The sequence below is a fragment of the Anarrhichthys ocellatus genome, unplaced genomic scaffold (genome assembly GCF_004355925.1).
Source record: "Anarrhichthys ocellatus isolate YVR2014 unplaced genomic scaffold, GSC_Weel_1.0 scaffold3, whole genome shotgun sequence".
NCBI lineage: Eukaryota > Metazoa > Chordata > Actinopteri > Perciformes > Anarhichadidae > Anarrhichthys > Anarrhichthys ocellatus.
This window is the reverse complement of record NW_022280033.1, coordinates 15,746,290-15,760,684: the sequence shown is the minus strand read 5'-3', so window position 1 is coordinate 15,760,684 and position 14,395 is coordinate 15,746,290. Positions and strand designations below refer to the sequence as shown.

The 14,395-nt window shown below is 41.7% G+C and overlaps 1 protein-coding gene across 4 annotated transcripts in view; it reads right to left on the bottom strand.

The window, feature by feature from the left end:
• cdh23 (cadherin-related 23) overlaps positions 1-11,592 on the bottom strand; it is a 148,243-nt gene extending 136,651 nt beyond the window's left edge. For all 4 annotated transcript variants that reach the window (XM_031878740.1, XM_031878749.1, XM_031878758.1 and 1 more), the window contains exon 1: positions 11,516-11,592. The gene's annotated coding sequence lies outside the window, so the exon portion shown is untranslated. The remainder of the gene's footprint in view (positions 1-11,515) is intronic.
• Positions 11,593-14,395: the final 2,803 nt, after the last annotated feature.

Genomic DNA, 14,395 nt, shown 5'->3' with positions numbered 1-14,395 from the left:
GGGGGGGGGGTCATTGCTTATTGTATACACGCGTCTGTGTCTGTGCGTGCGCGCTTATATCAGTTGTGCATGTGTGTCAGTTTGAATAGGCACATTTGTTTTCATTTGGATTCTCGTTTCCTCAGCATTATTGCATTTCACTTTCTGTAACAATTCAACCTATATGGTTATGTCTGCTCCTCCTTTTTTTAAACTTTATTCCTTCCTCATTTCCCTTCCTTTTTTATTTGCTTATTCACTTTCATTCATCTCTCTTACTGGGCCCTGAAGACCTCTCATACTCTCTCCTCCCTCGTTGTCGTGGTGCTCTAGTAAAGGCTATTATCTTGACTCAGTGTGAAGCTCAGTTAGAGAGCTGACGACAACAGCCCAAACAGATTACACATTGCAGTAACATACCCCTTTCCTTTCCACCTAATCATTTCCTACCGTTTTTATCAATAACACACCTGAGGTAGCATGACTTAGATACCCTGGAGCACTTTAAATAGCCAAGTGTACTGACACACCGTTAATCAAACCCAGTAACAGAAAGCTACAAGACCTGAGGGGAGAACTCGGTGTTTCCCGTGTTCTTCTTTGATGCTCAGTTAGGGTTGATCAGTCGGAATGAGGACAATCAATAAAGCCCATTCCCAGCTCTCTACACTGAAAGAAATTGAATAATTGCACAGAGTAGCGAACAAGCTCTTTAAGTCCTCTTTTTCTCCTGTTCCCCTTGTTGAATGAAAACATGTGTCATCAAAGTTATTTTCTCTGCTCTTCTAAATAGAACCCGATTGATTTTCTTTGGGGAACCAGAAATGGCCACAAGAAAATGAGTCTGATGTAAAAAATCCATCGTTGTGCAAGATCTGGTACGATCTGATGTTAATCTGATAGTGGTACCGAGAATCCGTTACTATACCATCATGGCCCTGTTCAAGTATAAAATGTAGAAAGGTGCGTAATGAATGCACGACCTTTACCTTGTTGTCTGCCATACAATGGACCCCCCCTCACACATCTAACCCTTCATCCAAATGCTAAAGGACTTTTCTGAGATGACGAGCAGTTGGATGTGAATGATGGATACCAGTTGAGACGGACACGTTGGGTTTAGGAGCTGAGGCAGGCGTGAACAATAAAAGCAGTTCTCCTGCAGCAGCAGCATCCAGCTCTCTGGCCTCATCAGGATGTAAGAGAATTCAATATGAATCATTCTCACAGAGAAGGAACCCCCATAAAGTTGCAGATGCACTGAAGTACAACTAGAGCGCCAGGTCATCCTGTCTTTAGTCTTGTTAATGTAACCTGGATGGTGCATATAACTGTCACAGCCTGCCCCGTGGCATAAGCATAGTAAGGAGCTGCTAAGGACCGTGCTCTGGCCAAATTACACACCTCAAGTTTTTTTATAATAACTTACGGTGGGTAATATTTAATGCATGTTTTATTGTTTCATTATTTGTTCTCAGCACTAAGAAACTGTCCATCATTTAAGCTCAGCTTCATTCATTGTGTTTCTTGTCTCTCCTTTGATCTGCAAAGCACACAGTTCATTTGAAACCTGCTGACCAGCTGTTTTTTAGTGCAAAGTCTTTACCTAACTTTAAGGGTCAGTTCACCCAAATAACCAACAGTCATTTCCCACCATACCCCCCTGGGCACTTTACCAGACAGATACATTTAGTTCGGTTTCAGAGATCTGCTGCAAATAATTGAAGTAAACTGAATTGTATTTGTAACGCTCAATGCATTGAAAATTGCTTTTTGAAAAAGTCAACAGCTACAAATCTTGATCAACTGTTTTTATTGGAAATGTATTTTTGTATTGAAGTTTAAAGAGTAGCGAACACTGTCCCAGAGCAGGGCCGAGGATTATCTGCAGTAAACGGGACATTGTTTTGAAAAGAGACTTTTCAGCTGAATTCTCTAAATATCATTTCTCAATATTTTGAGCACCGTTAAACAAATTCCTATTTAACTCAACTGTTGTGTTGGTAGAAATCACTACTGCAGATATTGCATGTCAGAAGGCTCAGCGAAATCAGTCTGAAACTACCTGCATGGTTAGATACTCGGAGGGCGAAGTGGAAACCATATGTTCTTTGTGACTCGGGCAATTTGTTACTATTCTTCAGTATTCATAATCACGCCGTGATGTTTTAGTATATCTCTTGAAATATAAGAGAGAGTGGTATGTTAATTAGTTTCTTCTATACATATTTCGACTGACTCAGGCTATTGTGCGACCATGTAATGTGCAGTTAATGGGTACCACTGCAATCACTTCAGCAACAATTTGGTGGAGGAAGAGTGTGAAAGTGGGGGGGCGTGATCAACCTATGCTTAGCACCACAAGAACACCTCCATACTGAAAACCAATTGGTTAAATATACACTTTCTATGAACCATACTTAAAGTGCAGCGAATTCCCCAGAATATTCAAGTCAATTTTGACAACAGGTAAAACATATAACCGACGACACCTACATTAAAAAATAGCATTTTGTGTTGCTCAAATGAGCAGAATTGAAAATCTGGGCCGGTTTAACGTCTTTAGAAACTCCACTGATGTAAACAAACAGCAGTGTTGGAGTGATAGCGTTTGATATTCAGATAATAGATGGTGGAGGAATGGCATCGAGCAGATGGATGAAATGAAATGAGCCAGGGCTCTTGAGGTGGAGGTAAGTTTGTGTTTAGTGCAAAAGCATGATCTAGCTTCAGATGTACCAGAGTACCAGCTACATCTAAAGTCCCAGTCAGTCAGTTATGCATGGAGGAATGAAACTAAGGGCTAAGCTGGGCCTCGCTGCAGCTCTGTCCCACTCAACTGGTGATACTGTCAACATCCATCAATCCCTCACTGTCTTCATTCCCTCCTTCACTCTGTCAGAGTCACTGCTCATCTTCTGCTCACCCCCCTTCACCCATAACAACATCTCGTACCTCTCTCTCTCTCTCCCCCGAAGCTTGCCTTTTTTCTGTCTAGTTTCCTCTCTTTTTCGCTCTTTATAGTCATCTCTCTCTCGTCTCTTCTTGGTCTTATCTACTTTGACTCGTCTTCCTTTTTTGATTTAACACGCAACTTGGCTTGTCCAATTATATATGTATTATGTAGTCATTTCAAACTGTTTTTGTGCTAAGCTTTGGCAGATAATTAGGTCTCCCGTGTCCTGATGTAAAATGTCAACACAACAAACATGTCTTCTGTGGGCCATGTATTTGTGCTGTTGTCATGTTACATGTGGGTCCAAGACCACCATTTCCCTGTACCCACAGAGAAATAAAAAGTACATCTAATCACCTAAATAACTTCTTTAAAACAGGTAAGATAGCCTTTGTCTGCCCTTGAGGCTTTTTTTGTTTTGGTTGCAACATAACCAAGATCCTGCCCTGACACCAGATTTAACAGGCAGGCCATTTTAAAGCCTAGAAATGACCATTAGGAACACATACAGCTCCCACTGGGCGAAGCTTAGGGCGGCTGGGATCCAGGTCTATTTAATGAGTTGTGGTCCTATAGCTTATCTGTAAGTAATGTGTGATTAAGGCAGTGTAAAGTGAAGAGTTATGTGTGGACCTGCTGTGTTCTCTCCAGAGAGGCCTGCCTGCCCACAATGGCTGTATCTCCTGGCTTACACACTCAATAATATTGATTACATGGCAATTGTGTCTGACTTGCTTCAACCTCAAAAAGGCCCCCTTCTCAGAGGGGAGTGGTGGCCCTCAGCGAGCAGCGAAATCTGGATTATCACAGCAAATCAATGGCAGACTTCTGGCCGCCCTCGGGCCTCATGAAAAAGCCATCGCTCATTAAGCGCCATGATCACAGACAGATTAGCAGACATTTGGCTTTGTCAGGGAGGAGGGAGGGGCAGCGGGGCTCTGATGAGCTGAGTAATGTCTCCCCCCCCCCCGCCCTCCTGATCTCTTCATCTCCAACATGACAGGACTTTTTGAAAGCCTTACTCAGCAAACTTCACTCATGACAAGAGTGCAATGTAAACGGGATGGCATTCGGACTGCAGAGCATGTAGTGCTTTCTGAGTAGAAATGATAATCGAACTGACGCGGGCGGCACATTGATGCTGAGCAAACCGTTCTCTTGGGTCGGGTCATCTATGAAATCGCTGGTGCTGATGTTCCACTTTCTTAAAAAATTATGAACCAACGTCTTCGGGAGAGAAGTTCAAGACAACAGGCAGACAATGATACCTCTTGGACAACGACGCATAAGTCCAGCAACCAAAGTGGTTCCCACATTTTATGTGGACCAACCATTTCAGGCAGAAGGCAACATGGCAGACAGAACGGCATATTGCCAGAGCCTGCTTCTTTAGAAAGCACCAGTGGAGGTTTACTTCCACATCAAGTGACCAAACCTTCATTTTCTAAGAACCATATGAGTGTCGCTCAATACACACATTTTTCAAATCTACCTAAAATCTCAAAACGAGTCAGAGGTTAGTGAATTGAAGCAGGTCCCTGCTGATTAACTTCTTAATTGAGGGTTTAAGGATAGTGGGTGTCTACATATTGTAAAGTCCCTTGAGACAAATTTGTGATATTGGGCTTTATAAATAACACCTTACTTGACTGGAGTCTCCTCCCAATGAAAGATCACTAATGTCCTGCCAGGCAAACAGGAGATACATGTAGAGGACTCATAAACATGCAGAGCCAAACTGAAACTTCTTTGATCCCATATGGGCTGCCAGTGCAGATAAACACTGTGGGAGGGACCTATGAAGATGGTCATTATCAGAACAGGACGGGAGCGCTGCAAAGAGCCGCATTACAGCAACCTGTCACAAAACGCATGAGCAGGCCCAGCTCATACACACCCTGGCCTGTGTTGACCAACACTAAGGTGTGTGTGTGTGTGTGCGTGTGTACGTGTGAGACAGAGGGACATTTGGCCTGAGGGAGAGTAGTGTTCACTTGGAGTAAATAGTATGGGAGAGGCTTCCTCCTGTGCCGCACACAGAGACAAAGCTGGGTCAGAATCAAGTCATTTGTCAAGTGGACGCTGAAGAGCTGTCTGCAATAGGAAAAACTCATTAAAACTGATGTTACAATGATGTCATCATGCTAATGACGTTTCATCTTGTGGAAAAGTCAGCTACTCTGCTGCAGGGTCTTTGCATGCCGCTCAGGTGACATGGTGAACGACAGCAGTTTAGATTAAACCACTAAATTACTCAGTATGTCTTTAAAAGATGTCATAATGTACTCCAGGCTCAGACTAGGCCTTCAAGCTATTTCTGCCATCCATAGCTGATATTCACTTGATCTCCATCTTCACACAAAATGAATGTGCTACTCATATTATTCACTGAAGTACACTGTCACATCTAAAAATATAAAAAAAATGTAATTAAAAAGAATTCATACACACTACACTGCTCCTCCCTCATCAGGTTCCGGGTGTCCGCTTGAATACGAATGGAGACACTGGTACTTGCCTACTGTGCTGCGAATGGCTCCGACCCAGCCCAGTATCATGGCAGGTAGTGAAATACAATCTATTGCGTGTGTGTACATGGACAAGAATTTTCCGTTGTATTTTTCATGTTGCTCTGGACAAAAATAATGCGAATGGAAAGTCAATAAGAATCTTTTTTTCATGGTGGACAAAAAAAATAAAAGACAGGACTTTCCACCATGAGACCGGTGTTGTGGTTTTATGGTTGTGAATTTGTTGCCTAAACCTAGCTTTCGTTGTTCAGAAAAAAAAAATACAGACAATTTGTGTCCCTGTACACGAAACCAATAGATTACAATCGGTGACCATTTGTTGAACTGCGGTGAGACTCTGTAGAATATCAACATAAGGTGAATGTACTTACTGCAAGTCTCTTTGGATATACAGTGGGTACGGAAAGTATTCAGACCCCTTTACATTTTCATTGCAGCCATTTGCTAAAATCAAAAAAGTTCATTTTATTTCTCATTAATGTACACTCAGCACCCCATCTTGACAGAAAAAAACAGAAATGTAGAAATTTTTGCAAATTTATTAAAAAAGAAAAACTGAAATATCACATGGTCATAAGTATTCAGACCCTTTGCTGTGACACTCATATTTAACTCACATGCTGTCCATTTCTTCTGATCCTCCTTGAGATGGTTCTACTCCTTCGTTGGAGTCCAGCTGTGTTTAATTAAACTGATTGGACTTGATTAGGAAAGGCACACACCTGTCTATATAAGACCTTACAGCTCACAGTGCATGTCAGAGCAAATGAGAATCATGAGGTCGAAGGAACTGCCCAAGGAGCTCAGAGACAGAATTGTGGCAAGGCACAGATCTGGCCAAGGTTACAAAAGAATTTCTGCAGCACTCAAGGTTCCTAAGAGCACAGTGGCCTCCATAATCCTTAAATGGAAGAAGTTTGGGACGACCAGAACTCTTCCTAGACCTGGCTGTCCAGCCAAACTGAGCAATCGTGGAAGAAGAGCCTTGGTGAGAGAGGTAAAGAAGAACCCAAAGATCACTGTGGCTGAGCTCCAGAGATGCAGTAGGGAGATGGGAGAAAGTTCCACAAAGTCAACTATCACTGCAGCCCTCCACCAGTCGGGGCTTTATGGCAGAGTGGCCCGACGGAAGCCTCTCCTCAGTGCAAGACATGAAAGCCCGCATAGAGTTTGCCAAAAAACACATGAAGGACTCCCAGACTATGAGAAATAAGATTCTCTGGTCTGATGAGACCAAGATTGAACTTTTTGGCGTTAATTCTAAGCGGTATGTGTGGAGAAAACCAGGCACTGCTCATCACCTGCCCAATACAATCCCAACAGTGAAACATGGTGGTGGCAGCATCATGCTATGGGGGTGTTTTTCAGCTGCAGGGACAGGACGACTGGTTGCAATTGAAGGAAAGATGAATGCGGCCAAGTACAAAACCTCTTCCAGAGTGCTCTGGACCTCAGACTGGGCTGAAGGTTCACCTTCCAACAAGACAATGACCCTAAGCACACAGCTAAAATAACAAAGGAGTGGCTTCGGAACAACTCTGTGACCATTCTTGACTGGCCCAGCCAGAGCCCTGACCTAAACCCAATTGAGCATCTCTGGAGAGACCTGAAAATGGCTGTCCACCAACGTTCACCATCCAACCTGACGGAACTGGAGAGGATCTGCAAGGAAGAATGGCAGAGGATCCCCAAATCCAGGTGTGAAAAACTTGTTGCATCATTCCCAAGAAGACTCATGGCTGTACTAGCTCAAAAGGGTGCTTCTACTCAATACTGAGCAAAGGGTCTGAATACTTATGACCATGTGATATTTCACATGGTCAAATATATTTTAATAAATTTGCAAAAATTTCTACATTTGTTTTTTTTCTGTCAAGATGGGGTACTGAGTGTACATTAATGAGAAATAAAATGAACTTTTTTGATTTTAGCAAATGGCTGCAATGAAACAAAGAGTGAAAAATTTAAAGGGGTCTGAATACTTTCCGTACCCACTGTAACTTCTCTCCTCCTGGCCAGTGGCCATATTGTACCCATCTCTCCTTAATGCATCGTGCTGTCATACATAGACAACACTGATCACTGTTTATGTCCATTCTGCTGTTTTGTCTTTGCTCAATTCTCAAGATCATGATCGAGCAGGAAACTGCTTATTACGGATCTATGACAGAAGAATTAGCTAAAATGGTAAACTGGAATCAGAATGTTTCCGACAGATTACTACAGCTACAAAGTAAATACTGAATATAACATGGTGCACAGAAACAACATAATTGGATTCCCGTGAAAAAAAAGAGCCACAATGTCTCATGAGATGTGAGATTCAAAAACCAAAGAAACAAGCTAAAAAAGGATGTAGGATGTAAACAACCATGTCTGCTGTTTCCACCACCTTTTTAGCTGAGTGCAGACTGACATAACAATCTTAGCTCTCTGGTTTTAGGCTTTTAGTGTTTTTGTGGACAAATTGTGGTGAGAACATAATGATACACTCCATGATTTTTCCCTCTCGTCCTTCTACTGATAAAAACAAGACAGATCAATACGCTGTCATGAGCTTCTTGTCCTCTGCTTTACTTTTATTCTACTGAATCACAATGTTTTTGGCTTCACCCGTTTCACCATGTAGCCTATAACCATTTTTATGAGACAATGAGATTTATTGTTAATGAGTTTCCCTCGTTTTATACTGTAATCATGGCCTTCGCACGTCATTCCTCTCAATGTTGTTTGCCTCGGCTCTCCACTAGCCTGGGATTTCTCCCTTTCTTCATCACTCAAACACTATGCCACTAAACAAATTCAAAGCCTCCATAATCTGAACCGATTGCCCCTTCCCCAAATTTTTATGCCAGTGTTAAAATGCCTGTTTCTTAGCCAGGCTTACTTTTTCACTTGGCCGTTATCCGCTGCAGTGAGCTTGGCAAAGCTGTCCCAGCAGAAGCCTGTGTGTATATCAGACAACATAAACACAGACAGCCGTGTCAGAGGGCAGCCGATAGCCTGTAGAGACTCATTTATCTCCTTTTGTCTCTCTCTTTGTTAGAGCGCAGTCATATACCCTGCCAACAGCTGACTGTTTCAATCCCAGTTGAAAGATCAAAACACACCATTTAGTAGCTCCTCTCCAGCACAGATGACCTTTGCATCTCAACACTTCACCTCTCTGCCTCCCATCTCGCTCCACCCTCACTGTCTCTCTTCCCGTCCTGTCTCTCCCTGCGCTGTTTCAGCCACACTCCATGCACAAATACCAACAACAAGGGTTTGTCACACAACAAAGCTGCCATTAAATTGTTGTTTTTTGTTTTGTTTAACTTGCCATGGTTTAGGCCTATTTGCAGGGGAGACACTCAAACGGTGAGAAATGCGAGGCCTCCATCCCTCCTTCAGAAAATTTTAATTTTCCAAATTCCTTCATAATGGTTTCATATTTACATAATTAAAAATCAATACAGGGATTAGTAGCAAAGATTATCATGGATGGTTGGGTTTACAATCAACTATTTAAACAATCATCTTTAAAAAAGCTACCGTCAAAGATCGGATCTTCTGTGCGACTCTTGCCCACAGTGACAAATTTAGGAAAGCATGGCTTCACATCCACAAGTACAGCAGCAAGCCGGGACCGACTCTTCACCGACAGCAGGCTGAGCTAAATCGTCTTCTCAGCCCTCCCTTCCCTCCTCTCCAACCCGTTTTCTTGCTGTTCTGCCCGACTGCCTCGGCTGATTTAATGACCACACACAGCTGGACCAAGAAAGAGGTGGATGTAGAAATGAGAAAAGTCGGAAAGCTTGCAATGATCATAATTACAGTACTAGCAATGTTGTGTAGACGGCAAAAGCAGCTTGGAAAAGAAAGAAAAAAAGACAGAAAACTGACATTCAAGGTCTGAGAGTTCCGTGTCAAACGTCGTCACATAGAGACCGCTGTGCTCAAACCACAACAGAGCATTATTCTGTCAGCGAAAACACACCACTGTATAAACACTGCTGCAATAAAAAGCTATTTCTCTCTGCAACCCTTTGAGCTCATTGTGCCAAGCAGACTCATATCCTGAATATGTGTCAGTAAGCATCTCAGTAAAAAAAAAAGGAATTCATGAGCCATCGCCTATTAGTTACTCAAGAGCAGGTAAACTGTTCTGATGCTTTCACACATGTGATCAATGCCAAAGCATTCCCAGTATAGCTCCACTCACTATTTCCACACATTAGCTAAGCCACATGAATTATATCACTAGCATAAGAAGTGGTAATTTAATAACCACCGCCCTCTCTAATCTGCATTGCTTTCTCTCCCTTTTCCCCTCCACAAGTTTACCATTCCTTAACACTGCTTTCTTGTCCTCACACCGTGCTCGGAGACCTCAGAGGATAGTCCAGTAGAGTCATTGTATCTGCAATTCATTCTTCTATCACTCATATTGAGTTTCATTTGAGCCTGTCAGTCAAGGAGTCTGTCAGATATAGACTCTCTACTTCACTCTTTTTTGTGTTTATTCTGAATGAATTCAGAGAGTGACAGACACTCAAAAAGCAAAACTGTCAAAGAGTCATGCTATCCCAACTGCATGAAACCCAGCAGGAGGTTCTCTCCAGTTCATCACATACATCATATATAGGATTCTTTGAGGGAGATGATATGGTAGCAACAATCATTTTAGACATTTGCAGCATATGTATATTTTCATAGTACACCTTGACTTAGTAGAAGGGGTGACAGTACTTATAAACTTGTGGACCACAGTGAGGATGACAGTGAACCTATACAACCTGGGACTACAGAGGCCAAAATTGCCTTGCAACATATTTCAGCAGGAGTAGTGAGTGACAGCATTTCCCCAGAGTCAGTGTGTGAGTGTGGTCACTCATTTGATGTCATATAATGCGGATTCTGTGTAACCCACCTGGAGCACATCATTATATGCACTGTATAATGTGAAAGTTTGGAAGCAACACAATATTATTACTCATGGCCAAAAACTGAGTATGTGAATTGTATACTGACAATTAAAACGAATGAATACACATCTGTTCCCTTATACTTATATTGCACTACTGTTGAACATAAACAAAAGTCAGTGTATGAAAACATGTATGATTTAAAAGTTGCTCCAATGATTTGCTGTTCATTTAAAGCTTTGATCAACTTTAAAGATATTTGCTAAGGTCAGTCAGCAGTGTGCAGTAAGCCTGCTGGGAAATATCACAAGCCACATACTCTCATCCAGACTTATTGAAATATGATAATATGACCAATCAGGGCAGGAGGGGAATACATTTTTTTTTTTAAAAACACTGCATTGAAATACTTCGCTAAGTTTGTATTACAACAGCTGTCTATGAAGCAATTCCTGCAAGAAGACTAAAGTACCATTATATAAAATATTTAACAATTGGAAGACTACTGTTGTATCTACAAGAAACATATGTTAAAAAAAAGACTGACCCAGGCAACAGGATTAATGGTTAAATTCTCAAATTGAGTGGTGCTCCTCTTCAACCTGGCGCTGCGTCGCTGCCGCGTTCAGGTGACACATGAATAAGTGAGTGGGCACCAGGGCGCTTCCCAGCAGGCACCTCTTGAGTCGCCAGGGCTACCTGAGATAACACTGTATACCTGACACCTTCACGCAGGCATGCACACCACCTCACATTTACTGGCCACTTAATTACTCCGATAACATAACAGCAACAGTTGGAGTCGACCATTACAGAAAGAAAAAAAAAAACAGAACATAAATGAAGTGGTCGTAAATGCGAAAGGACGTCGCCTTAAACTTAACCGATCCTCTCGCTGGACTGAGAGCTCGTGCAAACATGACTTACATGAATCAATCAACTACTTCTACAACTCTTCTTTGAGGCGCACATTCCAGAGACACTGCATCGCCAGGTGTCTGAGTAAGAGCACTAGAAGTGGCCGTTAAAGTCGACAATTACGAAAATGTAGAAAATGTTACAGCACGAGATAATGTCCAACATGATCCTTTCAGTGAAAACCTCTTCAGCAGGATGGTCATGTCATTATCATATTGTCCTACCTTCCTCGTCCGTGTCCGTCGCTGGCTGAGCGCCTTTAGATTCGATTGCCGGTCCTGCTGTGATGCGTTACCAAGTATCTTCTGCCTCTCTCTCTCTCTCTCTCTCTCTCTCTCTCTCTCTCTCTCCCTCTTTTCTCTCTCTCTCTCTCCGTATTTATCCCGTCAGCTTTGCTCTATCACCACCAACGCCCTGGTGATGGCAAATTTCACAACTACCACAGCAAATCATAAAGCATCACTTGTGTGAGGCTCCCACATAATGTCCCAAATTATACCCAGCCCTCCTAATCCAGGGTTACATTCCAGCACTCACAGGCACAGAGCCTCATAGGTTTCAAATGTTGCTGCTAAGCAATGGGATTCTATTATATCAATGATAATAGTGCATGTGATCCAAATGGATGTCCTCGACCAGAGAAATTCTGAAAGTCGACCAACACTCATATGATTTTGTCGACTACTCGATTCGTTGATATATTCAACAATTCTGTAAAACCGAGTTTCTACACAACGGCTCAAAAACAAAAGCACCACTATAAACCTTATGTTTACCAGAGATGTGCTCATAAGTATCTTGCAAATAAGTCATTCAGCATGAAAAAAAGCATTTAAAAAAAATGTCTAATTGACTAAAGAAATCTGAGTTGACTGAGACATAAATGACCCATTAGTCGCCTAATCGCCTAAGAGGGGGCTGCCTTACTAACATGATTTCTATATTTTGCCTTTGATGTGCATTGAATTTATTATAGCCTTTTTCACAGATGGCCGGCAGTGTCAGTGAAAAATGTAAAATAATTACACTAAAGATGTGTTGACAAATCATTTGCAAGCTTCACAGAAGAGAGCTGAATTCAATGAGATTAAAGAGATCTATTTATGAGCCTCCTAAATAAGCCCATGAGCTAATATATTACACAAATTAAATTGGAAATCCATTATTTAACCAGAGTTCATGGACCTGAAGAGCAATAGCCAGTGCAATAGCATCACCTAGAGCATAAAATGAGAATTACAACGGACACAACATTCAAAAGAGACTAATATAAAGAAATGAATGCCCCAGGTCTGCTCTAATTAAACTCACCGTTTATGATGTTAACAGGCAGGACAGAACAGACAGTTGAAAGTTAGCTTAAAACATAGGCATTATACTTGCATTATTTTACATTTGACTGAAAATATCCAGAGCGGCTTTACAAAGAAAAGAAAAACGCCCTGCAGTAATAACTAGGAGACCGTCTCAGTGGTTATGGTCAAATTATGTTTCCTCATACTGTTGGTCATAGGCAGGTCTACTCAGAGAGACACAACTTGGACTGCTCATCTATGACATTCATTTCTATCATCTGATGTAAGCTCTTGTCTTTACAGCATTTTACAGATTCCCGATGTAAAATTGTATGCAGAAAAACTCAGCAGCTGTTGTGGTGGAGCAACGTAGTGGCCACACCCAGCTGAGGTTTTTGTGATAAAAATGCATTGCTTGAGTACAACTAGATGTTTTTTTCAAAATGTTAAAGTTGTGTCTTGTCAGTGGTTAACAATTAGTGTCAATGTGAACATTTTTCAGCTGAGAGGGAGTTGTTAATTGGGTGAATCTGCAACTATGGGTACATCCTGTCTCTTAATTGCATCCCCGTTTCCCTCACTTGGGTCCCTTCCTTGCGTCTTAGTCCCTCCCACTAGGGATGCATGGAGGAAACCATGCGAGGAGAGAGGAACGAGGAAATGACAATTAAGGGATTTGGGATGTACACCTTGAATGCGTCTACACTCAACACAGTTTTCATATACTGATTAGTAATACTGATTAGTCCTCTTCTCAGGACGGTGTAGGCATGTACTGTTTTTTTTTTATTTAAGCAGCATTTTATGTTTGAAAAAACAAAGTATTTCACAAAACAGAATGGCATTTCAGAAAACACTTATATTTCGTGAAGCTAAATGACATATCACATAACATAAATATTGTAGTTCAGAGTGTACAACAAACAGAAGTAGTTGCTTTTGAAGTGTTCTCACTTCCTTATTCTTTTTTTCAGGTTCTACGGCAAGTTCCGCCTAATTGTGCTGTGAGCCATGGAGAGCCATGGAGAGCCGAGAGTCATCTACATCAGTGGTCTCCAGTCACCGGGCTGTGGACCGGCACCGGGCTGCAAAGCATTTGCTACGGGGCCACGAGAAAACGTCGAAAAAACATACCTAAAATAAAATAAAAACCTAAATACTACACATGTAGCAATACAGGCTATCTGTGCGAAAATTGAGCCGTGCCGATGCAGACTTTGTTGTTGTTTAGTTATAGCAGGTGATACCCAAGGCTCCGGATTTGTTTTTTCACCACCACCATGAAAAAACATTTCAACCACAGTCAACCCAAAGTCAAAGTAAACGGCCACACATTCTTAATGGTATCCTTCTTCTTTTGTACAGCCAATCTTTAGTGGTTATTTGCATTTGTATTTTTAGTGACAAAAAAAACTTGGCATTTGTAGTAGTATTTATGCATTATCAGCTGCTTAGAGGTAGTGTTAGGAAATTACACCTGTGATAACTCTTTTATCTTTTCTCGCCAAAAACTATAATATACAAGATTAATTTGAACACATCATGATAACGTTATAATTTACCTTTTGTCAGTACTGATTTTTACTGAAAGCATTACTTGATCGCCTCATAATGTAACGTTAACTCAATGAAACCTCCATACATTAGCGGTTAGCTGCGGTGCTGCTAGTTACGTTACCTATTCCAACATGTTGTAGCAATATCAGGGATTGGCAAATACAAAGCATTAATGCCGACATCTCGATCGCATATTTTGCCTGAGTAACGGTCGATAACGCTCGTCATTGAAACTTGAATTCACACTATGAC